The following is a 24,597-nucleotide window of genomic DNA, read 5'->3' as shown; positions in this document are numbered from 1 at the left end:
ATGTATGTGGACACAATTATCATAAGCATGTATCCCTTCATAGGGTAAGTCGAGCTGCGAACCCTGCAGGCCTCGTAGGACCCTGCCGATAGTCAAGTCATTAAGGCTCGCTTTAGGTAAACTATTCGAGATAGCGTCGTTTCAAGAACGATGGTAAGCACGACGTAAAAAAAAGTTACAACACGAGGAATTCCCTGGAGGTAACCCATCCTAGTACTACTCTCGCCTAAGCACGTTTAACTATGGAGTTCTAGTGGGATCCGGTGCATTATTGCTGGTTTGATCACGCGAATTAAAGTATGAGGGTAAGCACGACGTAATAAAAAAGAGGTGCAACACGAGGACTTCCCAGGACGTCACCCATCCTAGTACCACTCTCGCCCAAGCACGCTTAACTACGGAGTTCTGGTAGGATCCGGTGCATTAGTGCTGGTATGATCGCACCTATTAAAGTATGTGCACATAATTATCATAAGCATGTATCCCTTCATAGGGTAAGTCGAGCTGCGAACCCTGCAGGGCTCGTAGGACCCTGCCGATAGTCAGGTCATTAAGGCTCGCTTTAGCTAAACTATTCGAGATAGCGTCGTTTCAAGAACGATGGTAAGCACGACGTAAAAAAAAGTTGCAACACGAGGAATTCCCTGGACGTAACCCATCCTAGTACTACTCTCGCCTAAGCACGTTTAACTATGGAGTTCTGGTGGGATCCGGTGCATTATTGCTGGTTTGATCACGCGAATTAAAGTATGAGGGTAAGCACGACGTAAAAAAAAAGAGGTGCAACACGAGGACTTCCCAGGACGTCACCCATCCAAGTACCACTCTCGCCCAAGCACGCTTAACTACGGAGTTCTGGTAGGATCCGGTGCATTAGTGCTGGTATGATCGCACCTATTAAAGTATGTGCACATAATTATCATAAGCATGTATTGCGACGTAGGGTAAGTCGAGCTGCGAAGCCCTACAGGGCCCGTGGGAGCTTGCCGAAAATCAGTTCATTAAGGCTCACTATAGCTAAACTATTCGAGATTGCGTCGTTTAAAGAACAAGGGTAAGCACGACGTAAAAAAAAAGGTACAACACGAGGAATTCCCTGGAGGTAACGCATCCTAGTACTACTCTCGCCTAAGCACGTTTAACTATGGAGTTCTGGTGGGATCCGGTGAATTATTGCTGGTATGATCACGCCAATTAAAGTATGTGCACACAATTATCATAAGCATGTATCGCTACATAGGGTAAGTCGAGCTGCGAAGCCCTGCGTGCCTCGTAGGACCCTGCCGATAGTCAGGTCATTAAGGCTCGCTTTAGCTAAACTATTCGAGATATCGTCGTTAAAAGAACGAGGGTAAGCACAACGTAAAAAAAAAAAAAGAGGTGCAACACGAGGACTTCCCAGGAGGTCACCCATCCTAGCACTACTCTCGCCCAAGAACGCTTAACTGTAGAGTTTTGATGGGATCCGGTGCAATAGTGATCGTATGATCGCACCTATTAAACTATGCGCATGCAATTGTCATAAGCATGTATCGCTACATAGTGTAAGTCGAGCTGAGAAGCCCTGCGGGCCCCATAGGAGCCTGCCAAAAGTCAAGTCATTGAGGCTCGCTTTAGCTAAACTATTCGAGATAGCGTCGTTTAAAGAACGAGGGAAAACATGACGTAAAAAAAAAAAAGAGGTGCAACACGAGGATTTCCCATGAGGTCACCCATCCTAGTACCACTCTCGCCCAAGCACGCTTAACTACGGAGTTCTGGTGGGAACCGGTGCATTAGTGCTGGTATGATCGCACCTATTAAAGTATGTGCACACAATTATCATAAGCATGTATCGCGACGTAGGGTAAGTCGAGCTGCGAAGCCCTGTAGGGCCCGTGGGAGCTTGCCGAAAATCAGTTCATTAAGACTCACTATAGCTAAACTATGTGAGATAGCGTCGTTTAAAGAACGAGGATAAGCACGACGTAAAAAAAAAAAGGTACAACACGAGGACTTCCCAGGAGGTCACCCATTCTAGTACCACTTTCGCCCAAGCATGCTTAACTACAGAGTTCTGGTGGGATCCAGTGCATAAGTGCTGGTATGATCACACCTATTAAAGTATGTGCACACAATTATCATAATCATGTATCGCTACATAGGGTTAGTCGAGCTGCGAAGCCCTGCAGGGCCCGTGAGAGCTTGCCGAAAATCAGTTCATTAAGACTCACTATAGCTAAACTATTCGAGATAGCATCGTTTAAAGAACGAGGGTAAGCACGACGTAAAAAAAAAAAGGTACAACACGAGGACTTCTCAGGAGGTCACCCATTCAAGTTCCACTCTCGCCAAAGCATGCTTAACTACGGAGTTCTGGTGGGATCCGGTGCATAAGTGCTGGTATGATCACACCTATTAAAGTATGTGCACACAATTATCATAAGCATGTATCGCTACATAGGGTAAGTCGAGCTGCGAAGCCCTGCGGGCTCCGTACATTAAGGCTCGCTTTAGCTAAACTATTAGAGATAGCGTCGTTTAAAGAACGAGGGTAAGCACGACGTAAAAAAAAAAAAGAGGTGCAACACGGGGACTTTCCAAGAGGTCACCCATTCTCATACCACTCTTGCTCAAGCACGCTTAACTACGGAGTTCTGGTGGGATCCGGTGCATTAGTGCTGGTTTGATCGCACCTATTAAATTATGGGCACACAGTTATCATAAGCATGTCTCGATACGTAGGGTAAGTCGAGCTGCGAAGCTCTGCGGGTCTCGTGGGAGCTTGCCGAAAATAAGTTCACTAATGCTTGCTTTAGCTAAACTATTCGAGATAGCATCGTTTAAAGAACGAGGGTAAGCACGACGTAAAAAAAAAAAGAGGTGTAACACGAGGACTTCTCAGGAGGTCACCTATCCTAGTACTACTCTTGCCCAAGCACGCTTAACTTCGGAGTTCTGATAGGATCCAGTGCATTAGTGCTGGTATGATCGCACCTATTAAAGTATGTGCACACAATTATTATAAGCATGTTTCACGACGTAGGGTCGGTCGAGCTGCGAAACCCTGCGGGTCCCATGGGAGCTTGCCTAAAATCAGTTCGCTAAGGCTCGCTTTAGCTAAACTATTCGAGATAGCGTCGTTTAAAGAACGAGGGTAAGCACGACGTAAAAAAAAAAAAGAGGTGCAACATGAGGACTTCCCATGAGGTCACCCATCCTAGTACCACTCTCGCCGAAGCACGCTTAACTACGGAGTTCTGGTGGGATCCGGTGCATTAGTGCTGGTATGATCGCACCTATTAAAGTATGTGCACACAATTATCATAAGCATGTATTGCGACGTAGAGTAAGTCGAGCTGCGAAGCCCTGCAAGACCCGTGGGAGCTTGCCGAAAATCAGTTCATTAAGGCTCACTATAGCTAAACTATTCGAGATAGTGTCGTTTAAAGAACAAGGGTAAGCACGACATAAAAAAAAGGGTACAACACGAGGACTTCCCTGAAGGTAACCCATCCTAGTACTACTCTCGCCTAAGCACATTTAACTACGGAGTTTTGGTGGGATCCGGTGCATTAGTGCTGGTATGATCACACCAATTAATGTATGTGCACACAATTATCATAAGCATGTATCGCTACATAGGGTAAGTCGAGCTGCGAAACCCTGCGGTCCTCGTAGTGTAACAACCCTAATTTTTGAGTACGCAAGATCTTTTCTGAAGACACGGATTTCTCTGGAAGATCAGTAATGGGAATACCTCTTCTGTATCATCAAGTATCTCTATCCTCATTTTCATTATGTCATCTTTAAGATAGAACCTTTTCTGAGGCATGCTCGATAACGTAGTCACGAAAAACCCAGTTTTTGAACCATATCGGTTAAGAGTTTTGATTATGTTTTTCGTAAATAGTCTCAGTTTGACGAACCGGACTCGATTCATGAGACAAGAGAGAAAATAGGATAATATTATCATTATATTAGTATTAGAAGCTTCTTGAATGATATTATAAGGTTACCTGGTCAGTTTTAGTTAAAAACAGGAAATCGGTTTAACCAGATTTACAATTTACTGGTGCAGCTTTGCACCAGCACTCTATGATGAATTTAGCAATGCTATGGCCTCATTATTCATGTTTTACTCTCATAATAAATATGTTACTAGTGTCATTTATGCTAGTAGCTCAGAAAATAATTTTTAGAGATGTTTTTACAAGTGTTCCGATACATCTAGTTTTAGTAGTTATACACCTGAGATATTTTAATATTATTTTAATCCACCTCCAAGCCAACCAATCACAACTCACCCTACACCCCCAAGACCTCCAAGGCTGTCTCATTTCATCATTTTGGCCGAAATTGAAAGGAGAGAAAAGAGAGAAAACTTCATGAACATTTAATCTTCAAAGCTTGATTTCTTCTGAACCAAAATTCAAATCAAAACTTTGATTTCACCAAAATGATCCTCTCTTCTTCCTCTACATAACCATGTGACTTATCAAGGCTAGAAATAAGGTGAGATGGCTGTCTCCCTCCCTCTTCAATTCGGTTTTCAAGGAAAACCATGCAAAACATGTGTTTTCTTGATGTTCTTCCTTAGGAATCATGCTTAACTTGACTTGAAGGTCAAGAAACGTGAATTTCCAGCAAGTCTAAGGTGAGATATCTCTTCCTAACATACTGAGTGAGATTTGGTCAGTTGAGAGTTTTTGGATTTAAAGTTGTTCTTGATGTGATTTAGGAGGAAAAAGTGCTTAAGGACCACCTGAAAGTTTAACCGAATTAGGAGCAGCAAAACCAGGTAGGGTTTGACGAATTTAATCTTGATTGATTGTGTTTGAGTTGTGTGAATGTTGTATGATTTGGCTATGCTAAAAATTGGTTGCATATATGATTGATTCTTGGTGAAAATTTGGTAAAATTTTGATGAAATTTGATGAAATTCAAGCTTTAAGTTCATGTTCTTGGGGCAGCTGGAAAAACGAAACTCTAAGCTTAAATTGAGGTTCAATTTGTGTTTAAATCATGTAGAAAAGATGGGGTTTTATTGGCTGCTAATTTATTTTGAATTATGGTAAAAATCGGTTGCTGAAAAGACTGAAAAACGGGTAAAAACAGAGAAAGAATCTGAAGAATTTATGAAGAACATGAAGAACACTTTGAGTGTGATGAAGAACAATGAATAACACCTTTTAGATCTTAGAAAGCGCAAGGAAATAAAATTTTTGGTGTTTAAGGGGTTATATGGTAATTTCTGGAAGTTAGGATGGTAAAAGTAGAAATATTAAAAGTTACGGGTGGTAAAAAGTGAATTTTAAAGGTTAAAAGTAAAAGGTAAGTTAATTTTCGAAAATTTAGTATTAAAATAATAAATAATAATATTTAATTAAAAATAATATTTTAATAAAAATAATAAAATAATGCGGAAAAGGTAGTTTTCTGTAAAAGCTTTAGAAAGACAACTTTAAGTGCAGAATCTCATAATTACCTTCATAAAACACTTAGGGAGTGGTAATAACATGATAGTGACGCAAAGATAAAGAAAAAAATAAAAAGTTAAAGAAAAGATAAAAACCAAAGAAAATTCAGTAAAGTTTTAATGACAGAAAAATAGACAGAAATTAGTGAACGAACTAGGGCAACATAGTTAGTCCTGGAATTGCGAATAGGGTTAGGTATTATATGAAAAGTTAAACTATTTCAGTATAGACTTAATGAACCTATACTTGGGACAGACTAACTATTCATACCGAAATTTACATAAGCTTTAAATACATACGTTAAACAGAGAAATCAGAGCAGAGTAAAGAAACACAGAGAACAGAGTAACCAGAGCAGAATAAAGGGATACAGAGAAAAGAGCAATCAGAGCAAAGTAAAAAGACAAAGAGAAAAGAGTAATGTGATAAAGAGAAATGGTTTGAGTTAAGATGTTGTAAAAGTAAAAGCTGTAGAGTTTGTATAGCATGATTAAACAGAGAAAGAAAGAGGTATTACATAAGAATGTGAAAGTGATGATGAATAATGAGAATGTTAATGAATGATGATAATGAGAATGATTATGTAAGAATCTGCTGCAGAGAGGCAGTCAGATAGATGGTGGTACGACCACTAAGAACGCTTTCTTGGGATACCTTGCTATAATGCTTTGCTGTAAGACAGAGGTTGCTTACAGAGGTATCGAGATGAGTGTGCTCCTGTAAGACAGAGGTTGCTTACAGTGAGTGTGTTGTTGCTCCTGTAAGACAGAGGTTGCTTACAGTGAGTATATTGTTGCTCCTGTAGGACAGAGGTTGCTTACAGTAAGTCTGTTGGGCGTATATCGGCTAATAAGTGCCGCCCTGCAAGACAAAGGTTGCTTGCAGTGGATACCCTACAAGACAAAGGTTGCTTACAGTGGATATTGCCAACAGGAAAGCCTTATCTAGACAGAGGTTGCTGGGTAACGTCGGGAGCGGGTATGTAACCGACAAATGAGCTCATTACCTGCACTAGGGCTAGACATGCATCATACTTGGTTGTGCATTTTCCTTTGTTATGATTGTTGTATGAATGTATGCTTTCCTTGTTTGTATTCTATTCTCTGTGTTTGTGTTGTATTTTCATGTATTTTTCTATTTGTGTTCTGTTTTCTATTTTCTCTATTTCCTCTATTTATATGTATCTTCTATTTACTGCTTCTTGTATTCTGCTATTTGTCTGCTAAACAACACGGAATTAATGAACTTAACTAACAACCCCGACCCTACTAAGAACTCCCCAGTTCTTACCCCTTCTCTCTCCCTTCCCCCTTCAGATGGAAGCATGAGTACCCTTCCGTAGTTTGCTGATGACTGTTCTGCAAAGAGGATTCCGCTCTAGGTAGTCTTCTGAGTCTAGGGTGAATCCCGTTCTCTGTTCATATGTATACACGGTGAGACCAGCCAACGTCTGCACCCCGTTTGTACGCGAACTTTTAACCTAAATCCTGTGTACGAGACTCCTGTTAGGTGGCTACTTGATGAGGTACCAGAGAGACGTCCTATGGCAATGTCTGATCGTGCAGAGGAGTAGCAGATGATGTTCTACCTTTTGGTGACGTTCCACCTGACTTGAGTTTTGAAGACCTAGAATGTACCTTCCCTCGCTTTAGTAGTTTAGAGTCTAGGCTAGCCTAGGTGCCAGCTTAGGCACTTCTTGAACAGGTCAGGGCCTAGGATGTTGTATGTATATATATGTATATAGTTATTATCTAGCTATATCTAGGGGTGTTCTAACTAAAAGTCTATACTCTAATAAAGCCTGAATCACTGAATGTTGTTGACTACCTGTGATATATTTATGTGTGGTTGTTTATAACTGTTTTATCTGTTATCAGTTCTGAATTGATTATGAATGATTCTGTTTATTAATTCAAACGTTTTAAAAAAAAAAAGTACCTCGCAAATTAACTACGCTTTTAACAACGAATCAGGCTCATATAATAAATAATAGATAATAATTAGGATGACAAATTGGTAGCACTCAGTTTCTGGTATGTCCTAGGCGTACTGAAAATTGGGTCGTTACACGTAGGACCCTGCCGAAAGTCAGGTCATTAAGGCTCGCTTTAGCTAAACTATTCGAGATAGCGTCGTTTAAAGGACGAGGGTAAGCACGACGTAAAAACAAAAGAGGTGCAACACGAGGACTTCCCAGGAGGTCCCCTATCGTAGTACTACTCTCGCCCAAGCACGCTTAACTGCAGAGTTCTGATGGGATCCGGTGCAATAGTGCTGGTATGATCGCACCTATTAAAGTATGCGCATGCAATTGTCATAAGCATGTATCGCTACATAGTGTAAGTCGAGCTGCGAAGCCCTGTGGGCCCCGTAGGAGCCTGCCGAAAGTCTAGTCATTAAGGCTCACTTTAGCTAAACTATTCGAGATAGCGTCATTTAAAGAACAAGGGAAAGCACGACGTAAAAAAAAAGAGGTGCAACACGAGGATTTCCCATGAGGTCACCCATCCTAAAACCACTCTCGCCCAAGCACGTTTAACTACGGAGTTTTGGTGGGATCCGATGCATTAGTGCTTGTATGATCGCACCGATTAAAGTATGTGCACACAATTATCATAAGCATGTATCACGACATAGGGTAAGTCGAGCTGCGAAGCCCTGAAGGGCCCGTGGGAGCTTGCCGAAAATTAGTTCATTAAGGCTCACTATAGCTAAATTATTCGAGATAGCATCGTTTAAAGAACGTGGGTAAGGACGACGTAAAAAAAAAAGGTACAACACGAGGACTTCCCAGGAGGTCACCCATCCTAGTACAAATCTAGCTCATGCATGCTTAACTACGGAGTTCTGATGGGATCCGGTGCATTAGTGCTGGTTTGATCACACCTATTAAAGTATGTGCACACAATTATCATAAGCATGTATCGCTACATAAGGTAAGTCGATCTGCGAAGCCCTGCGGGCCCCGTAGGAGCCCGCCGAAAGTCAGGTCATTAAGGCTCGCTTTAGCTAAAATATTCGAGATAGCGTCGTTTAAAGAACGAGGGTAAGCATGACATAAAAAAAAAAGAGGTGCAACACGAGGACTTTGACGTTAAGATTTTTGCCAGTAAAGAAGTTCATAAAAACAGTCGCGTTGTAGATTTAGTCTCTAAACCAACAAAAATACCTTCGTGCAAACGTTTTGGTTGTCACAAGTAACAAACCCCTTTAAAATTGATAACCGAGTATTTTAAACCTCGGGTCGTCTTCTCAAGGAACTGCAGGGAAGTATGTTCTTATTATTGGTTATGGAGGTTGTAAAATCGGGGTTGAGAGTGAAGAGTAGATATGACAAATAATTTAAATTGCAGTTAAAATAAATAAATACTGTAAAGCAAACTTTTGGCAAGGTAAGAGAAATTGGAAGTCCAACTTAGTTATTCTTCTCAACAATAGTGAAAGTTGAATCTTAATTCCACTTAGTTAACCTTTACTAAGTAAAGGAAAGTCAAGGGACTAATTAGTTTGACTTTCGAATCCTATTTATTTCCTAAGAAAAAGTTGGGATTATTGAAGTTCAGTTCAATTAGCAAGATAACGATTATCAATTATGATGAATTTAATAATGTTGAGTTACTGATTTCTTAACCAAGACCAAAAAGGGAAAAAGTAAAATTGTTGGAATAAAAATGTCCTTAGATGGGAAGAAATAATAACTTAAATTAAAGAGAACAATAGTAAACTGAAATACCTCAAATAATCATTAATTCAAATAATAATCTGTAACATAGAATAATTCATAAGCCAGTTGGGCAACATTTATAGATACGAATAAAAGCATTAAAGTAAAAGTAGCATATAAACATAAATTAAAGTAAATACTAAACCTGGATCGCGAGTTACTCTTAAAAACTAAGAGAAGTCCTAAATCCTAATCCTAAGAGAGAGAGGAGAGAATCTCCCTCTCAAAACTAAATCTAAATCATGGAAAGTAATAAAAATGCAAGCTCTCTTTTGAATGGATGCATTCCCCCACTTTATAGCCTTTAGTCTGTGTGTTCTGTACCTAGATCTGGGCCAAAAGGGCTTCAGAAATCGCTGGGGGCGTATTCTGTAAATTCTGATACGTGGCCTTTGTCACGCGTCCGCGTGAGTCACGCGGTCGCGTCATCTGGAGTTTTCCTTGTGGCGTGGTCGCGTCCGTCACGCGTCCGCATTGAATGCGCTATGCTCAAGTCGCGCGGCTGCGTCAGTCATGCGGCCGCATCCCTGCTTCTTCGCTCCTGGCTGGCGATCGCGTCGTCCATGCGATCGCGTGGATGCCAGTTTCTTCAAAACTCCGTTTCGCACTTTCCTTCCATTTTTGTACGTTTCCTTTTCCATCCTTTAAGTCATTCTGTCTTAGAAAATCTGAAATTACTCAACACACTAATCACGGCATCGAATGGAAATAAAGGTAATTAAAATAATTAATTTTAAAGCTTAGGAAAAATATTTTTCACGTACATCAAATAATAAGGAAGGGAAAGTAAAACCATGCAATTAATATGAATAAATGGCTGAAGGATTGAATAAATCACTCAAACTAAGCACAAAATAACTCATGAAATATGGCTAAACTATTCGAGATAGCGTCGTTTAAAGAATGAGGGTAAGCACGACGTAAAAAAAAAGGCACAACACGAGGACTTCCCAGGAGGTCACCCATCCTAGTACTACTCTATCCCAAGCACGTTTAACTACGGAGTTTTGGTGGGATCCAGTGCATTAGTGCTGGTATGATCACACCTATTAAAGTATGTGCACACAATTATCATAAGCACGTATCGCTACATAGGATAAGTCGAGCTCGAAACCCTGCGGGCCCCTTAGGAGCCTGCCGAAAGTCAGGTCATTAAGGCTCGCTTTAGCTAAACTATTCGAGATAGTGTCGTTTAAAGAACGAGGGTAAGCACGAAGTAAAAAAAAAAAGAGGTTCAACACGGGGACTTCCTAAGAGGTCACCCATCCTAGTACCACTCTTGCCCAAGCACGCTTAACTACGGAGTTCTGGAGGGATCCGGTGCATTATGCTGGTATGATCGCACGTATTAAAGTATGTGCACACAATTATCATAAGCATGTATCGCTACATAGGGTAAATCGAGCTGCGAAGCCCTGCGATCCCCGTAGGAGCCTGCCGAAAGTTAGGTCATTAAGGCTCGCTTTAGCTAAACTATTCGAGATCGCGTCATTTAAAGAACGAGGGTAAGCACGACGTAAAAAAAAAAGGAGGTGCAACACGAGGACTTCCTAGGAGGTCACCCATCGTAGTACTACTCCAACCCAGGCACGCTAAACTGCAGAGTTCTAATGGGATCCGGTGCATTAGTGCTGGTATGATCGCACCTATTAAAGTATGCGCATGCAATTGTCATAAGCATGTATCGCTACATAGGGTAAGTCGAGCTGCGAAGCCCGGCGGGCCCCGTAGGAGCCTGTCGAAAGTCAGGTTATTAAGCCTCGCTTTAGCTAAAATATTCGAGATAGCTTCGTTTAAACAACGAGGGTAAGCACGATGTAAAAAAAAAAAAGAGGTGCAACACGGGGACTTCCCAGGAGGTCACCCATCCTAGTACCACTCTCGTCCAAGCACGCTTAGCTACGGAGTTCTGGTGGGATCCGGTGCATTTGTGTTGGTATGAACGCACCTATTAAAGTATGTGCACACAATTATCATAAGCATGTATCGCGACGTAGGGTAAGTCGAGCTGCGAAACCCTGCAGGGCCCGCGGGAGCTTGTGGAAAATTAGTTCATTATGGCTCACTATAGCTAAACTATTCGAGATAGCGTCGTTTAAAGAACGAGGGTAAGCACGACGTAAAAAAAAAAGGCACAACACGAGGACTTCCCAGGAGGTCACCCATCCTAGTACTACTCTATCCCAAGCACGTTTAACTACGGAGTTTTGGTGGGATCCGGTGCATTAGTGCTGGTATGATCACACCTATTAAAGTATGTGCACACAATTGTCATAAGCATGTATCGCTACATAGGATAAGTCGAGCTCGAAACCCTGCAGGCCCCTTAGGAGCCTGCCGAAAGTCAGGTCATTAAAGCTTGCTTTAGCTAAACTATTCGAGATAGCGTCGTTTAAAGAACGAGGGTAAGCACGAAGTAAAGAAAAAAAAGAGGTTCAACACGGGGACTTCCTAAGAGGTCACCCATCCTAGTACCACTCTTGCCCAAGCACGCTTAACTACGGAGTTCTGGTGGGATCTGGTGCATTATGCTGGTATGATCGCACGTATTAAAGTATGTGCACACAATTATCATAAGCATGTATCGCTACATAGGGTAAATCGAGCTGCGAAGCCCTGCGATCCCCGTAGGAGCCTGCCGAAAGTTAGGTCATTAAGGCTCACTTTAGCTAAACTATTCGAGATCGCGTCATTTAAAGAACGAGGGTAAGCACGACGTAAAAAAAAAAAAGAGGTGCAACACGAGGACTTCCCAGGAGGTCACCCATCGTAGTACTACTCTCGCCCAGGCACGCTAAACTGCAGAGTTCTAATGGGATCCGGTGCATTAGTACTGGTATGACCGCACCTATTAAAGTATGCGCATGCAATTGTCATAAGCATGTATCGCTACATAGGGTAAGTCGAGCTGCGAAGCCCTACGGGCCCCGTAGGAGCCTGCCGAAAGTCAGGTCATTAAGGCTCGCTTTAGCTAAACTATTCGAGATAGCGTCGTTTAAAGAACGAGGGTAAGCACGACATAAAAAAAAAAGAGGTGCAACACGAGGACTTCCAGGAGGTCACCCATCCTAGTACTACTCTAGCCCAAGCACGCTTAACTACGGAGTTCTGGTGGCATCTGGTACATTAGTGCTGGTATGATCACACCTATTAAAGTATGTGCAAACAATTATCATAAGCATATATCGCTACATTGGGTATGTCGAGCTGCGAATCCCTGCGGGCCCCATAGGAGCCTACCGAAAGTCAGGTCATTAAGGCTCGCTTTAGCTAAACTATTCGAGATAGCGTCGTTTAAAGAGCGAGGGTAAGCACGACGTAAAAAAAAAGTGCAGCACGAGGACTTCCCAGGAGGTCACACATCCTAGTACAACTCTCGCCCATGCCTACTTAACTACGGAGTTCTGGTGGGATCCGATATATTAGTGCTGGTATGATCTCACCTATTAACGTATGTGCACACAATTATCATAAGCATGTACGCGACGTAGGGTAAGTTGAGCTGCGAAGCCCTGCAGGGCCCGTCAGAGCTTGCCAAAACTCAGTTCATTAAGGCTCACTACAGCTAAACTATTCGAGATAGCGTCGTTTAAAGAACGAGGGTAAGCACGATGAAAAAAAAAGGTACAACACGAGGACTTCCCAGGAGGTCACCCATCCTAATACTACTCTTGCCCAGGCACGATTAACTACGGAGTTCTGGTGGGATCCGGTGCATTAGTGCTGGTATGATCACACCTATTAAAGTATGTGCACACAATTATCATAAGCATGTATCGCTACGTAGGGTAAGTCGAGCTGCGAATCCCTGCGGTCCCCGTAGGAGCCTGCCGAAAGTCAGCTCATTAAGGCTCGCTTTAGCTAAACTATTCGAGATAGCGGCGTTTAAAGAACGAGGGTAAGCACGACGTAAAAAAAAAAAAAGAGGTGCAACACGAGGACTTCCAGGAGGTCACCCATCCTAGTACCACTCTCGCCCAAGCACGCTTAACTACGGAGTTCTGGTGGGATCCGGTGCATTAGTGTTGGTATGATCACACCTATTAAAGTATGTGCACACAATTATCAATTGCATGTATCGCGACGTATGGTAAGACGAGCTGCGAAACCCTGTAGGGCCCGTGGGAGGTTGTGGAAAATCAGTTCATTAAGGCTCACTATAGCTAAACTATTCGAGATAGCGTCGTTTAAAGAACGAGGGTAAGCACGACGTAAAAAAAAAAAAGTACAACACGAGGACTTCCCAGGAGGTCACCCATCCTAGTACTACTCTAGCCCAACCACGCTTAACTACGGAGTTCTGGTGGCATCTGGTACATTAGTGCTGGTATGATCACACCTATTAAAGTATGTGCAAACAATTATCATAAGCATATATCGCTACATTGGGTAAGTCGAGCTGCAAATTCCTGCGGGCCCCATAGGAGCCTGCCGAAAGTCAGGTCATTAAGGCTCGCTTTAGCTAAACTATTCGAGATAGCGTCGTTTAAAGAACGAGGGTAAGCACGACGTAAAAAAAAAGTGCAACACGAGGACTTCCCAGGAGGTCACACATCCTAGTACAACTCTCGCCCATGCCTGCTGAACTACGGAGTTCTGGTGGGATCCGGTATATTAGTGCTGGTATGATCTCACCTATTAACGTATGTGCACACAATTATCATAAGCATGTACGCGACGTAGGGTAAGTTGAGCTGCGAAGCCCTGCAGGGCCTGTTAGAGCTTGCCAAAACTCAGTTCATTAAGGCTCACTACAGCTAAACTATTCGAGATAGCGTCGTTTAAAGAACGAGGGTAAGCACGATGTAAAAAAAAGGTACAACACGAGGACTTCCCAGGAGGTCACCCATCCTAATACTACTCTTGCCCAGGCACGATTAACTACGGAGTTCTGGTGGGATCCGGTGCATTAGTGCTGGTATGATCACACCTATTAAAGTATGTGCACACAATTATCATAAGCATGTATCGCTACGTAGGGTAAGTCGAGCTGCGAATCCCTGCGGTCCCCGTAGGAGCTTGCCGAAAGTCAGGTCATTAAGGCTCGCTTTAGCTAAACTATTCGAGATAGCGTCGTTTAAAGAACGAGGGTAAGCACGACGTAAAAAAAAAAAAAGAGGTGCAACACGAGGACTTCCAGGAGGTCACCCATCCTAGTACCACTCTCGCCCAAGCACGCTTAACTACGGAGTTCTGGTGGGATCCGGTGCATTAGTGTTGGTATGATCACACCTATTAAAGTATGTGCACACAATTATCATAAGCATGTATTGCTACATAGGATAAGTCGAGCTCGAAACCCTGCAGTCCCATTAGGAGCCTGCCGAAAGTCAGGTCATTAAGGCTCGCTTTAGCTAAACTATTCGAGATAGCGTCGTTTAAAGAACGAGGGTAAGCACGACGTAAAAAAAAAAAAAGAGGTTCAACACGGGGACTTCCTAGGAGGTCACCCATCCTAGTACCACTCTTGCCCAAGCACGCTTAACTACGGAGTTCTGGTGGGATCCGGTGCATTATGCTGGTATGATCGCACGTATTAAAGTATGTGCACACAATTATCATAAGCATGTATCGCTACATAGGGTAAATCGAGCTGCGAAGCCCTGCGATCCCCGTAGGAGCCTGCCGAAAGTTAGGTCATTAAGGCTCGCTTTAGCTAAACTATTTGAGATAGCGTCATTTAAAGAATAAGGGTAAGCACGACGTAAAAAAAAAAAAAAAGAGGTGCAACACGAGGACTTCCCAGGAGGTCACCCATCGTAGGGTGCATTAGTGCTGGTATGATCGCACCTATTAAAGTATGCGCATGCAATTGTCATAAGCATGTATCGCTACATAGGGTAAGTCGAGCTGCGAAGCCCTGCGGGCCCCGTAGGAGCCTGTCGGAAGTCAGGTTATTAAGCCTTGCTTTAGCTAAAATATTCGAGATAGCTTCGTTTAAAGAACGAGGGTAAGCACGATGTAAAAAAAAAAGAGGTGTAACACGGGGACTTCCCAGGAGGTCACCCATCCTAGTACCACTCTCGCCCAAGCACGCTTAGCTACGGAGTTCTGGTGGGATCCGGTGCATTTGTGTTGGTATGAACGCACCTATTAAAGTATGTGCACACAATTATCATAAGCATGTATCGCGACGTAGGGTAAGTCAAGCTGTGAAACCCTGCAGGGCCCGCGGGAGCTTGTGGAAAATTAGTTCATTATGGCTCACTATAGCTAAACTATTCGAGATAGCGTCGTTTAAAGAACGAGGGTAAGCACGACGTAAAAAAAAAAAGGCACAACACGAGGACTTCCCAGGAGGTCACCCATCCTAGTACTACTCTATCCCAAGCACGTTTAACTACGGAGTTTTGGTGGCATCCGGTGCATTAGTGCTGGTATGATCACACCTATTAAAGTATGTGCACACAAATATCATAAGCATGTATCGCTACATAGGGTAAGTCGAGCTGCAAAGCCCTGCGGACCCCTTAGGAGCCTGCCGAAAGTCAGGTCATTAAGGCTCGCTTTAACTAAACTATTCGAGATAGCGTCGTTTAAAGAACGAGGGTAAGCACGACGTAAAAAAAAAAAGAGGTGCAAGACGGGACTTCCCAGGAGGTCACCCATCCTAGTACCACTCTCGCCCAAGCACGCTTAACTACGGAGTTCTGGTGGGATCTGGTGCATTAGTGCTGGTATGATTGCACGTATTAAATTATGTGCACACAATTATCATATGCATGTATCGCGACATAGGGTAAGTCGAGTTGCGAAGCCCTGCAGGGCCCGTGGGAGCTATCCGAAAATCAGTTCATTAAGGCTCACTATAGCTAAACTATTCGAGATAGCGTCGTTTAAAGAACGAGGGTAAGCACGACGTAAAAAAAAAGGTACAACACGAGGACTTCCCAGGAGGTCACCCGTCCTAGTACTACTCTTGCCCAAGCACGCTTAATTACGGAGTTCTGTTGGGATCCGGTGCATTAGTGCTGGTATGATCACACCTGTTAAAGTATGTGTACACAATTATCATAAGCATGTATCGCTACATAGGGTAAGTCGAGCTGCGAATCCCTGCGGGCCACGTAGGAGCCTTGATAAACCACTATTTTATGGTTTATATTGTGTTTATTTATGTGGTTTTATCATGATCTTTACCTACTTATTCATTAAATATGCATGCATTTATAATTCCTTCCTAAAGTTATGGCATGATTGAACACTTGCTTCCTAGAGACTTTTACTTATATATTTTATTTCTCCTTTATTCCATTCGATGCCGTGATCTGTGTGTTAAGTGTTTCAGGCTTTATAGGGCATCAATGAGTTGGAGATTGGAGAGGAAGCTTGCAAAAAATGGTCACAAGAAATTGAGGAGATGACCAGTGAGAAGTGACGCGGCCGCATGGATGACGCGACCGCGCGAAAGAAAGGAAATCGCAGCGACGCGGTCGCATGGATGACGCAATCGCGCGGCATGGAATAGCACAAACAAAGCAGCCGCATGGTTGACGTGACCGTGTGGGAAAGCAGAAAGCCGAATGACGCGGCCGCATGGATGACGCGACCGCGTGACATGCGCGATCTGCATAATCTGCAGAATCGCTGGGGGCGATTTTGGGCCCTATTTTGACCCAGTTTTCGGCCCAGAAAAGCAGACTAGAGCCAGAGAACATGCAGAAACCGACAATAAAATTCATTCCGCATAGTTTTTAGTTTTTAGATCTAGTTTTCCTCTCCTCTAGGTTTTCTCTTTACACATTCATAGTTTTTAGGATTTGTTATGTTCATTGTTTTTGCATTGGGATATTGAGAAGAGTTATTACATCATCAAGACTTCGACATTCTAGTTCGTTTTCTTTACTTGTCTCTTACTCTTCCATGTTCCTTAATTTACTTAATTTTACTATTGGATTATTTTAGCATTTATTAATATAAGAATTACTTTTATTTTTAATTAATCTTTTGATCATTATTTATCATGTCTTTCTTTAATTCCCTTTCTTATGTTATGAATTTTACATTTACAATGAGCGAGTAGTTCCCTAACTTGATGGGGAGTTGATTGAAAGGAACCCTTGAGTTAGGATGCTCAAGAGAGAGATTGTAATTGGGTTTATTGTTGGATTGCTCTCTATTCACTAACACCAATCCTCCCAAGAGTGGATTGGAACTTGTGGATAGAACAGCATTCCAACTCATTTGACTTACCCTTACTTAGTAAGGGACAACTAAACACAATAACCCTCAATTGTCAATTAATCTTGAGAGTACACCAACACGAATAGGGCTTCCAGCTAATCAACTCCCAGTCAAGGCTTTTATTTAAATTTATATAAATTCTCTAATTTAGTTTTCTGCCATTCAACTCAAACCTTTTTGAAAACATCTGATTAATAAAATAGGACACTTTTCTGCAACTCGTTGGGAGACAACCTAGGATTCATACTCCCAGTATTTTGATTTTAATTTCTATGACACCTTTCTAAACTGATAAGCGGATTTCTGGTTGGTTGAGAACTATACTTGCAACGCATATTTATAATCATTCTTAACTCGCCAATTTCCGCTCCCACCAATTTTTGGCGCCGTTGCCGGGGAGTTGCAATAGAGTGCTAAAGTTATTAATTGGAATATATTTATTTGTATTTTATTTTATTTTGCTACTATGAGCTGCTTGTTTCTTTCGTTAGATGACACGTTCGCTTCCTGATCCAAGCTTGCTAATATTCGATCCTGAGATTGAAAGAACTATTTCACGAATAAGGCAAGCTCGGCGTTGGTTAGTCCTCTTTGAGGGCGGATCTGAAACGTCATTTGAGAAAGAAACAGCCCCCATTCTACTGATTTGGTTGTTTTACATGCAGGTAACATAGCAGCAGCCAGGAGAGTTACTATCCAGGAGGCTGGAGCCCCTGATTTTACAATGCAACCATTTCAAGCGCATCACCCAGCGGTGGCTACAGACTTTGAAATAAGGACCGCACTGCTCAATTTGATGCCCAAGTTTCATGGCTTACCTGCTCAAGAGCCTATCAAGCACCTGACAGATTTTTAGGCAGCCTGTTCTACTGTTAAGCATGATGGTACAGATAAAACTTCAATTTTGATGAAAGCTTTCCTGTTTTCTCTTGAGGGGAAGGCAAGAGAGTGGTACCACACTCAACCAGCAGCAATTGTATCCAACTGGGATACACTGAGAAGAGAATTCTTGGAAAAGTTCTTTCCAGCTGAAGTTACTGATAAACTGAGGAAAGATATTTCCATGATTGTTCAGGATGACTCCGAGACGCTCTATGAATATTGGGAGCGCTTCAATAATCTTCTGGAAGATTGCTGATGAGCGGATATTTTATACGCTTTTTGGGGTTAATTTCATATAGTTTTTAGTATGTTTTAGTTAGTTTTTAGTTTATTTTCATTAGTTTCTAGGCAAAATTCATATTTCTGGACTTTACTAAGAGTTTGTGTGTTTTTCTGTAATTTTAGGTATTTTCTGGCTGAAATTGAGGGAGCTGAGCAAAAATCTGATTTAGGCTGAAAAAGGACTGCTGATGCTGTTGGATCCTGACCTCTCTGCACTCGGAATAGAATTTCTGGAGCTATAGATAGTTCAATTGACGCGCTTCCAATTGCGTTGGAAAGTAGACATCCAGGGCTTTCCAGCAATATATAATAGTCCATACTTTGCTTAAGGATAGACGACGTAAACTGGCGTTTAACGCCAGTTCCATGTTGCAGTCTGGCGTCCAGCGCCAGAAACACGTTACAAGTTGGAGTTCAACGCCAGAAACAGGTTACAGCCTGGCGTTGAACGCCCAAAACAGCCCAGGCACGTGAGAAGCTTTAGTCTCAGCCCCAGCACACACCAAGTGGGCCCCAGAAGTGGATTTCTGCACTATCTATCATAGTTTATTCATTTTCTATAAACCTAGGTTACTAGTTTAGTATTTAAACAACTTTTAGAGATTTATTTTGTATCTCATGACATTTTATATCTGAATTTTGTACTCTTTGACGGCATGAGTCTCTAAACTCCATTGTTGGGGGTGAGGAGCTCTGCTGTGTGCTGATGAATTAATGCAAGTATTTCTGTTTTCTATTCAAACATGTGTGTTCCTATCTAAGATATCCATTCGCACTTCAACATGAATGTGATGAACGTGACAATCATCATCATTCCCCCATGAACGCGTGCCTGACAACCACTCCCGTTCACCGTAGAATGAATGAATATCTCTTGGGTCTCTTAATCAGAATCTTCGTGGTATAAGCTACATTGATGGCAGCATTCAAGAGAATCTGGAAAGTCTAAACCTTGTCTGTGGTATTCCGAGTAGGATTCAGGGATTGAATGACTGTGACAAGCCTCAAACTCGCGAGTGCTGGGCGTAGTCACAGACACAAAAGGATAGTAAATCCTATTCCGGTACGATTGAGAACCTGCAGATGATTAGCCGTGCGGTGACAGCGCACCTGGACCCTTTTCACTGGAAGGATGGATGGTAGCTATTGACAACGGCGATCCACCAACACACAGCTTGCCATAGGAGGACGTGCGTGCGTGAATCAGAAACAGAGGAAAGCAGAATTTCAGAAGACAAAGCATCTCCAAAACTCCAACATATTCTCCATTACTATATACAAGTATAATTTGTGTTACGAGATAACCATAGCTTGCTTCAAGCCAACAATCTCCGTGGGATCGACCCTTACTCACGTAAGGTATTACTTGGACGACCCAGTGCACTTGCTAGTTAGTTGTGCGAAATTGTAAGAGAGTAATGTGAACATTGACATCATAATTTCGTGCACCAAGTTTTTGGCGCCGTTGCCGGGGATTGTTTGAGTTTGAACAACTGACGGTGAATCCTGTTGCTTAGATTAGGAAAATTTTGTCTTTTGGGTCAGAGTCTTTTATATTCTTTTCAAAAAAAAAATAAAAATAAAAATAATATTTTTTCTTAGTTATTAAAAATATTTTTCAAAACAAGTGTTACATTTACTGCCCATTTGGCTAGAGCGTTGGTCTGTATTCTTGGTAAATTGGGTACCTTCTTTTTATAATTCTTTTCGAAAACAAGGAGCATTAGATCTAAAAATTTTAAATCTTGTGCTATCTTATTGTTTTTCTCTCTCGTCTTTGAATTCAAAAATATCTTTTCTCTCTATTTTAAAGTAAATTTTCAAAATTTACCTTTAAAATTCAGATTTTTTATTTTAAAATTTAAAATCTTTTTCAAAAATCATCATATCCTTTTCAAAACTTCCTAACCACTTTCTCTCTCCTCATTTTTTCGAAAATCTTCACCCATTTTTATTTATTTTATTTTAATTTATTTTATTTTCGAAATAAATAAATAAATAAAAATAATTTTTTTTATTACATCATCTCCCTTTCTCCATCATGGATCTAAGTGGAAATGAACAGTCCAGAAGGACTCTGGGGTCATATGCTAACCCCTCAACTGCTTCATATGGGAGTAGTATCTGCATACCCTCCATTGGAGTCAGTAGCTTTAAATTGAATCCTCATCTCATTATCATGGTGCAGCAAAGCTGCCAGTATTCCAGTCTTCCACAAGAAGAACCTACAGAGTTTCTGGCACAGTTTTTATAAATTACTGACACAGTACATGATAAGGAAGTAGATTAGGATATCTACAGATTATTACTGTTTCCATTTGCTGTAAAAGACCAAGCCAAGAGGTGGTTAAATAACCAACCTAAGGCTAGCATAAGGACATGGAAACAGCTGACAGAAAAATTCCTGAATCAATACTTTCCTCCAAAACGAATGACACAGCTAAGGCTAGACATCCAAGGCTTTAAACAAGGAGATAATGAATCTCTTTATGATGCCTGGGAGAGATACAGAGAGATGCTACGAAAATGCCCCTCTGAAATATTTTCAGAGTGGGTTCAGTTAGACATCTTCTATTATGGGCTTACAGAAAGAGCTCAGATCTCTCTAGATTACTCAGCTGGTGGATCAATCCACATAAGAAAGACAATTGAAGAAGCTCAAGAGCTCATTGATACAGTTGCCAAAAATCAGCATCTGTACCTCAGCAGTTACCCTTCCATGAAAGAAGAGGCTAAAACAGTAACTGCTGAACTCAGTCCTGTAGAACAAGCTGCTGAATTCAATCAGCAATTGGACTTTCTAACACAACAGTTAGCCGAATTCAAATATAGACTACAAGAGACAAGGATGGCTAATATAAATATGGAAGAACAATTGAAGCAAACAAAACAGCAGCTTTCAAAACAAATAACAGAAGAATGCCAAGCAGTTCAATTAAGAAGTGGGAAAACATTAAATACCCCACCTCAAGGCAGCAGGAAGCTAAGAATTGAGCAAACCACCCAAAATCCATCTGAGGACAGTAAGAGCCCAGGAAAAAATAATTCTGGCAGTAAAATGCCAGAAATTGGGTGGAAGGCTAGCGCTGAACGCCCAGACCATGCTCAGGACTGGCGTTCAATGCCAGAAACAAGCAAGGAACTGGCGTTGAACGCCCAAAGGAAGCACAGTTCTGGTGTTCAGACGCCAGGAACAGCTGAGGAGTTGGCATCTAACGTCACTCCAACTTCCAACCTTGGCATTCAAATGCCAGTGAAGGATCAGACACACACAAGTACTGATGACAACCCCTCTAAAAAGGCTTCTTCAACCACTTCTGTAGGAAATAAACCTACAGCAACCAAGGTTGAGGAATATAAAGCCAAGATACCTTATCCTCAAAAACTCCGCCAAGAGGAGCAGGATAAGCAATTTGCTCGCTTTGCAGATTATCTCAGGACTCTTGAAATTAAAATTCCGTTTGCAGAGGCACTTGAGCAAATACCTTCTTATGCCAAGTTCATGAAAGAGATTTTGAGTCATAAGAAGGATTGGAGAGAAACTGAAAGAGTTTTCCTCACTGAAGAATGCAGTGCAGTCATTCTGAAAAGCTTTCCTGAAAAGCTTAAAGATCCCGGAAGCTTTCTAATACCATGCACATTAGAGGGAAATTGCACCAGGACAGCTTTATGCAATCTTGGGGCAAGCATCAACCTAATACCTGCATCCACTATCAGAAAGCTTGGTTTAACTGAAGAAGTTAAACCAAGCCGGATATGTCTCCAACTTGCTGATGGCTCCATTAAATACCCATCAGGCGTGATTGAGGACATGATTGTCAGGGTTGGGCCATTCGCCTTTCCCACTAACTTCGTAGTGTTGGAAATGGAGGAGCACAAGAGTGCTACTCTCATTCTAGGAAGACCTTTCCTAGCAACTGGACGAACTCTCATTGATGTCCAAAAGGGGGAAGTCACCCTGAGAGTCAATGAAGATGAGTTTAAGTTGAATGCTGTCAATGCCATGCAGCACCCAGACATACCAAAAGACTGCATGAAAGTTGATCTTATTGACTCTTTGGTAGAAGAGATCAACATGGCTGAAAGTCTCGAATCAGAGCTAGAAAACATCTTTAAAGATGTTCCACCTGATCTAAAGGATTCAGAGGAATTGAAAGAGTCTCTGAAATTTCCTCAGGAAGAGGAAAAACCTCCTAAACCCGAGCTCAAACCATTACCACCATCCCTGAAATATGCATTTATGGGAGAAGGTGATACTTTTCCAGTGATCATAAGCTCTGCTTTATATCCACAGGAAGAGGAAGCACAAATTCAAGTGCTACGGACACACAAGACAGCTCTTGGGTGGTCCATAAGTGACCTTAAGGGCATAAGCCCAGCTAGATGCATGCACAAGATCTTATTGGAGGACAATGCTAAGCCAGTGGTTCAACCACAGAGGCGGCTAAATCCAACCATGAAGGAAGTGGTGCAGAAAGAGGTCACTAAATTACTGGAGGCTGGGATTATTTATCCTATTTTAGATAGCCCCTGGGTGAGTCCTGTTCAAGTTGTCCCTAAAAAGGGAGGCATGACAGTGGTTCATAATGAAAAAAATGAACTGGTTCCTACAAGAACAGTTACAGGGTGGCGCATGTGTATTGATGACAGAAGGCTCAATATACCCACCAAAAAGGATCATTTTCCTTTACCATTCATAGACCAGATGCTAGAAAGACTAGCAGGTCATAATTATTACTGCTTTTTGGATGCTATTCAGGCTACAACCAAATTGCAATAGATCCCCAGGATCAAGAGAAAACAGCATTCACATGTCCATCTGGAGTATTTGCTTACAGAGGGATGCCTTTTGGGCTGTGTAATGCGCCTGCAACCTTTTAGAGATGCATGCTCTCTATTTTCTCTGATATGGTGGAAATATTTCTGGAAGTCTTCATGGATGACTTCTCAGTATATGGAGACTCATTCAGCTCCTGTCTTGATCACCTAACACTGGTTTTGAAAAGATGCCAAGAGACCAACCTGGTTTTAAACTGGGAAAAATGTCACTTTATGGTGACTGAAGGGATTGTCCTTGGGCATAAAATTTTAAACAAGGGAATAGAGGTGAATCAAGCTAAAATAGAGGTAATTGAAAAATTACCACCACCTGCCAATGTTAAGGCAATCAGAAGCTTTCTGGGGCATGCAGGATTCTATAGGAGGTCTATAAAGGATTTTTCAAAAATTGCAAAACCTCTAAGCAACCTGCTAGCTACTGACATGCCATTTGTGTTTGACACAGAATGCCTACAGGTGTTTGAAACTCTGAAAGCTAAGCTGGTCACAGCACCAGTTATCTCTGCACCAGACTGGACATTACCATTCGAATTAATGTGTGATGCCAGTGATCACGCCATTGGTGCAGTACTGGGGCAGAGCTATGACAAGCTTCTGCATGTCATTTATTATGCTAGCCGTGTTTTGAATGATGCCCAGAAAAATTACACAACCACAGAAAAAGAATTGCTTGCAGTGGTTTATGCCATTGACAAGTTTAGATCATATTTAGTAGGATCAAAAGTGATTGTGTACACAGATCATGCTGCTCTTAAATATCTACTCACAAAGCAGGATTCAAAACCCAGACTCATAAGATGGGTGTTGCTTCTGCAAGAATTTGATATTGAAATAAGAGACAGAAAAGGGACAGAGAACCAAGTGGCTGATTATCTGTCCCGGATAGAACCAGTGGAAGAGGCGTCCTCCCCCTCTATTGAGATCTCTGAAACTTTTCCGGATGAGCATTTGTTCGCCATTCAGGAATTACCATGGTTTGCAGATATTGCAAACTACAAAGCTGCAAGGTTCATTCCCAAGGAGTACAGCAGGCAACAAAAGAAAAAATTAATTACTGATGCAAAATACTACTTGTTGGATGAACCCTATCTCTTTAAGAGATGTGCAGACGGCATAATCCGTAGGTGTGTGCCTAAAGAAGAAGCACAAAGGATCTTATGGCAATGCCATGGGTCACAATATGGAGGTCATTTCGGAGGTGAGCGAACAGCCACCAAGGTCCTTGAT

At 41.9% G+C, this 24,597-nt stretch overlaps 19 non-coding genes and 17 pseudogenes across 19 annotated transcripts; all 36 read right to left on the bottom strand.

Moving 5' to 3' along the window:
- Positions 1-174: 174 nt before the first annotated feature.
- Positions 175-291, bottom strand: LOC112759802 (5S ribosomal RNA; annotated as a pseudogene).
- A 36-nt stretch (positions 292-327) lies between these two features.
- On the bottom strand, positions 328-446 carry LOC112762198 (5S ribosomal RNA). The gene has a single exon (XR_003182546.1). It is a non-coding gene; the product is annotated as a 5S ribosomal RNA (ribosomal RNA).
- Positions 447-622: 176 nt separating this feature from the next.
- On the bottom strand, positions 623-741 carry LOC112759811 (5S ribosomal RNA; annotated as a pseudogene).
- A 36-nt stretch (positions 742-777) lies between these two features.
- Positions 778-896, bottom strand: LOC112762242 (5S ribosomal RNA). The gene has a single exon (XR_003182587.1). It is a non-coding gene; the product is annotated as a 5S ribosomal RNA (ribosomal RNA).
- Positions 897-1,074: 178 nt separating this feature from the next.
- Positions 1,075-1,193, bottom strand: LOC112759792 (5S ribosomal RNA; annotated as a pseudogene).
- Positions 1,194-1,377: 184 nt separating this feature from the next.
- LOC112759648 (5S ribosomal RNA) lies at positions 1,378-1,496 on the bottom strand (annotated as a pseudogene).
- A 183-nt stretch (positions 1,497-1,679) lies between these two features.
- Positions 1,680-1,798, bottom strand: LOC112761816 (5S ribosomal RNA). Its single transcript, XR_003182192.1, has one exon. It is a non-coding gene; the product is annotated as a 5S ribosomal RNA (ribosomal RNA).
- Positions 1,799-1,978: 180 nt separating this feature from the next.
- LOC112759523 (5S ribosomal RNA) lies at positions 1,979-2,097 on the bottom strand. The gene has a single exon (XR_003180259.1). It is a non-coding gene; the product is annotated as a 5S ribosomal RNA (ribosomal RNA).
- Positions 2,098-2,277: 180 nt separating this feature from the next.
- LOC112759673 (5S ribosomal RNA) lies at positions 2,278-2,396 on the bottom strand (annotated as a pseudogene).
- A 162-nt stretch (positions 2,397-2,558) lies between these two features.
- On the bottom strand, positions 2,559-2,677 carry LOC112759517 (5S ribosomal RNA). Its single transcript, XR_003180253.1, has one exon. It is a non-coding gene; the product is annotated as a 5S ribosomal RNA (ribosomal RNA).
- A 182-nt stretch (positions 2,678-2,859) lies between these two features.
- Positions 2,860-2,978, bottom strand: LOC112762206 (5S ribosomal RNA). Its single transcript, XR_003182554.1, has one exon. It is a non-coding gene; the product is annotated as a 5S ribosomal RNA (ribosomal RNA).
- Positions 2,979-3,161: 183 nt separating this feature from the next.
- On the bottom strand, positions 3,162-3,280 carry LOC112762304 (5S ribosomal RNA). Its single transcript, XR_003182644.1, has one exon. It is a non-coding gene; the product is annotated as a 5S ribosomal RNA (ribosomal RNA).
- A 178-nt stretch (positions 3,281-3,458) lies between these two features.
- Positions 3,459-3,577, bottom strand: LOC112759600 (5S ribosomal RNA; annotated as a pseudogene).
- A 4,054-nt stretch (positions 3,578-7,631) lies between these two features.
- On the bottom strand, positions 7,632-7,750 carry LOC112760880 (5S ribosomal RNA). The gene has a single exon (XR_003181296.1). It is a non-coding gene; the product is annotated as a 5S ribosomal RNA (ribosomal RNA).
- A 180-nt stretch (positions 7,751-7,930) lies between these two features.
- On the bottom strand, positions 7,931-8,049 carry LOC112759713 (5S ribosomal RNA; annotated as a pseudogene).
- A 179-nt stretch (positions 8,050-8,228) lies between these two features.
- Positions 8,229-8,347, bottom strand: LOC112759475 (5S ribosomal RNA). The gene has a single exon (XR_003180218.1). It is a non-coding gene; the product is annotated as a 5S ribosomal RNA (ribosomal RNA).
- Positions 8,348-10,112: 1,765 nt separating this feature from the next.
- LOC112759619 (5S ribosomal RNA) lies at positions 10,113-10,231 on the bottom strand (annotated as a pseudogene).
- Positions 10,232-10,412: 181 nt separating this feature from the next.
- On the bottom strand, positions 10,413-10,530 carry LOC112759736 (5S ribosomal RNA; annotated as a pseudogene).
- A 182-nt stretch (positions 10,531-10,712) lies between these two features.
- Positions 10,713-10,831, bottom strand: LOC112759277 (5S ribosomal RNA). Its single transcript, XR_003180050.1, has one exon. It is a non-coding gene; the product is annotated as a 5S ribosomal RNA (ribosomal RNA).
- Positions 10,832-11,014: 183 nt separating this feature from the next.
- On the bottom strand, positions 11,015-11,133 carry LOC112759218 (5S ribosomal RNA). Its single transcript, XR_003179997.1, has one exon. It is a non-coding gene; the product is annotated as a 5S ribosomal RNA (ribosomal RNA).
- A 179-nt stretch (positions 11,134-11,312) lies between these two features.
- Positions 11,313-11,431, bottom strand: LOC112759552 (5S ribosomal RNA; annotated as a pseudogene).
- A 182-nt stretch (positions 11,432-11,613) lies between these two features.
- On the bottom strand, positions 11,614-11,731 carry LOC112759741 (5S ribosomal RNA; annotated as a pseudogene).
- Positions 11,732-11,914: 183 nt separating this feature from the next.
- On the bottom strand, positions 11,915-12,033 carry LOC112762114 (5S ribosomal RNA). Its single transcript, XR_003182467.1, has one exon. It is a non-coding gene; the product is annotated as a 5S ribosomal RNA (ribosomal RNA).
- A 181-nt stretch (positions 12,034-12,214) lies between these two features.
- Positions 12,215-12,332, bottom strand: LOC112759566 (5S ribosomal RNA; annotated as a pseudogene).
- A 177-nt stretch (positions 12,333-12,509) lies between these two features.
- LOC112759765 (5S ribosomal RNA) lies at positions 12,510-12,628 on the bottom strand (annotated as a pseudogene).
- A 176-nt stretch (positions 12,629-12,804) lies between these two features.
- LOC112759231 (5S ribosomal RNA) lies at positions 12,805-12,923 on the bottom strand. Its single transcript, XR_003180010.1, has one exon. It is a non-coding gene; the product is annotated as a 5S ribosomal RNA (ribosomal RNA).
- Positions 12,924-13,107: 184 nt separating this feature from the next.
- LOC112762322 (5S ribosomal RNA) lies at positions 13,108-13,225 on the bottom strand. The gene has a single exon (XR_003182662.1). It is a non-coding gene; the product is annotated as a 5S ribosomal RNA (ribosomal RNA).
- A 180-nt stretch (positions 13,226-13,405) lies between these two features.
- LOC112759688 (5S ribosomal RNA) lies at positions 13,406-13,524 on the bottom strand (annotated as a pseudogene).
- Positions 13,525-13,701: 177 nt separating this feature from the next.
- On the bottom strand, positions 13,702-13,820 carry LOC112759729 (5S ribosomal RNA; annotated as a pseudogene).
- A 176-nt stretch (positions 13,821-13,996) lies between these two features.
- Positions 13,997-14,115, bottom strand: LOC112759230 (5S ribosomal RNA). The gene has a single exon (XR_003180009.1). It is a non-coding gene; the product is annotated as a 5S ribosomal RNA (ribosomal RNA).
- Positions 14,116-14,299: 184 nt separating this feature from the next.
- Positions 14,300-14,417, bottom strand: LOC112762321 (5S ribosomal RNA). The gene has a single exon (XR_003182661.1). It is a non-coding gene; the product is annotated as a 5S ribosomal RNA (ribosomal RNA).
- Positions 14,418-14,600: 183 nt separating this feature from the next.
- On the bottom strand, positions 14,601-14,718 carry LOC112759687 (5S ribosomal RNA; annotated as a pseudogene).
- A 438-nt stretch (positions 14,719-15,156) lies between these two features.
- On the bottom strand, positions 15,157-15,275 carry LOC112759280 (5S ribosomal RNA). The gene has a single exon (XR_003180053.1). It is a non-coding gene; the product is annotated as a 5S ribosomal RNA (ribosomal RNA).
- Positions 15,276-15,455: 180 nt separating this feature from the next.
- On the bottom strand, positions 15,456-15,574 carry LOC112759628 (5S ribosomal RNA; annotated as a pseudogene).
- A 182-nt stretch (positions 15,575-15,756) lies between these two features.
- On the bottom strand, positions 15,757-15,874 carry LOC112759234 (5S ribosomal RNA). Its single transcript, XR_003180013.1, has one exon. It is a non-coding gene; the product is annotated as a 5S ribosomal RNA (ribosomal RNA).
- Positions 15,875-16,052: 178 nt separating this feature from the next.
- On the bottom strand, positions 16,053-16,171 carry LOC112759239 (5S ribosomal RNA). The gene has a single exon (XR_003180018.1). It is a non-coding gene; the product is annotated as a 5S ribosomal RNA (ribosomal RNA).
- Positions 16,172-24,597: the final 8,426 nt, after the last annotated feature.

This window comes from Arachis hypogaea, chromosome 16 (assembly GCF_003086295.3).
Source record: "Arachis hypogaea cultivar Tifrunner chromosome 16, arahy.Tifrunner.gnm2.J5K5, whole genome shotgun sequence".
Classification (NCBI taxonomy): Eukaryota; Viridiplantae; Streptophyta; class Magnoliopsida; order Fabales; family Fabaceae; genus Arachis; species Arachis hypogaea.
Note: the sequence above shows the minus strand (reverse complement) of the source record. Positions and strands in the feature narration are given on the sequence as shown.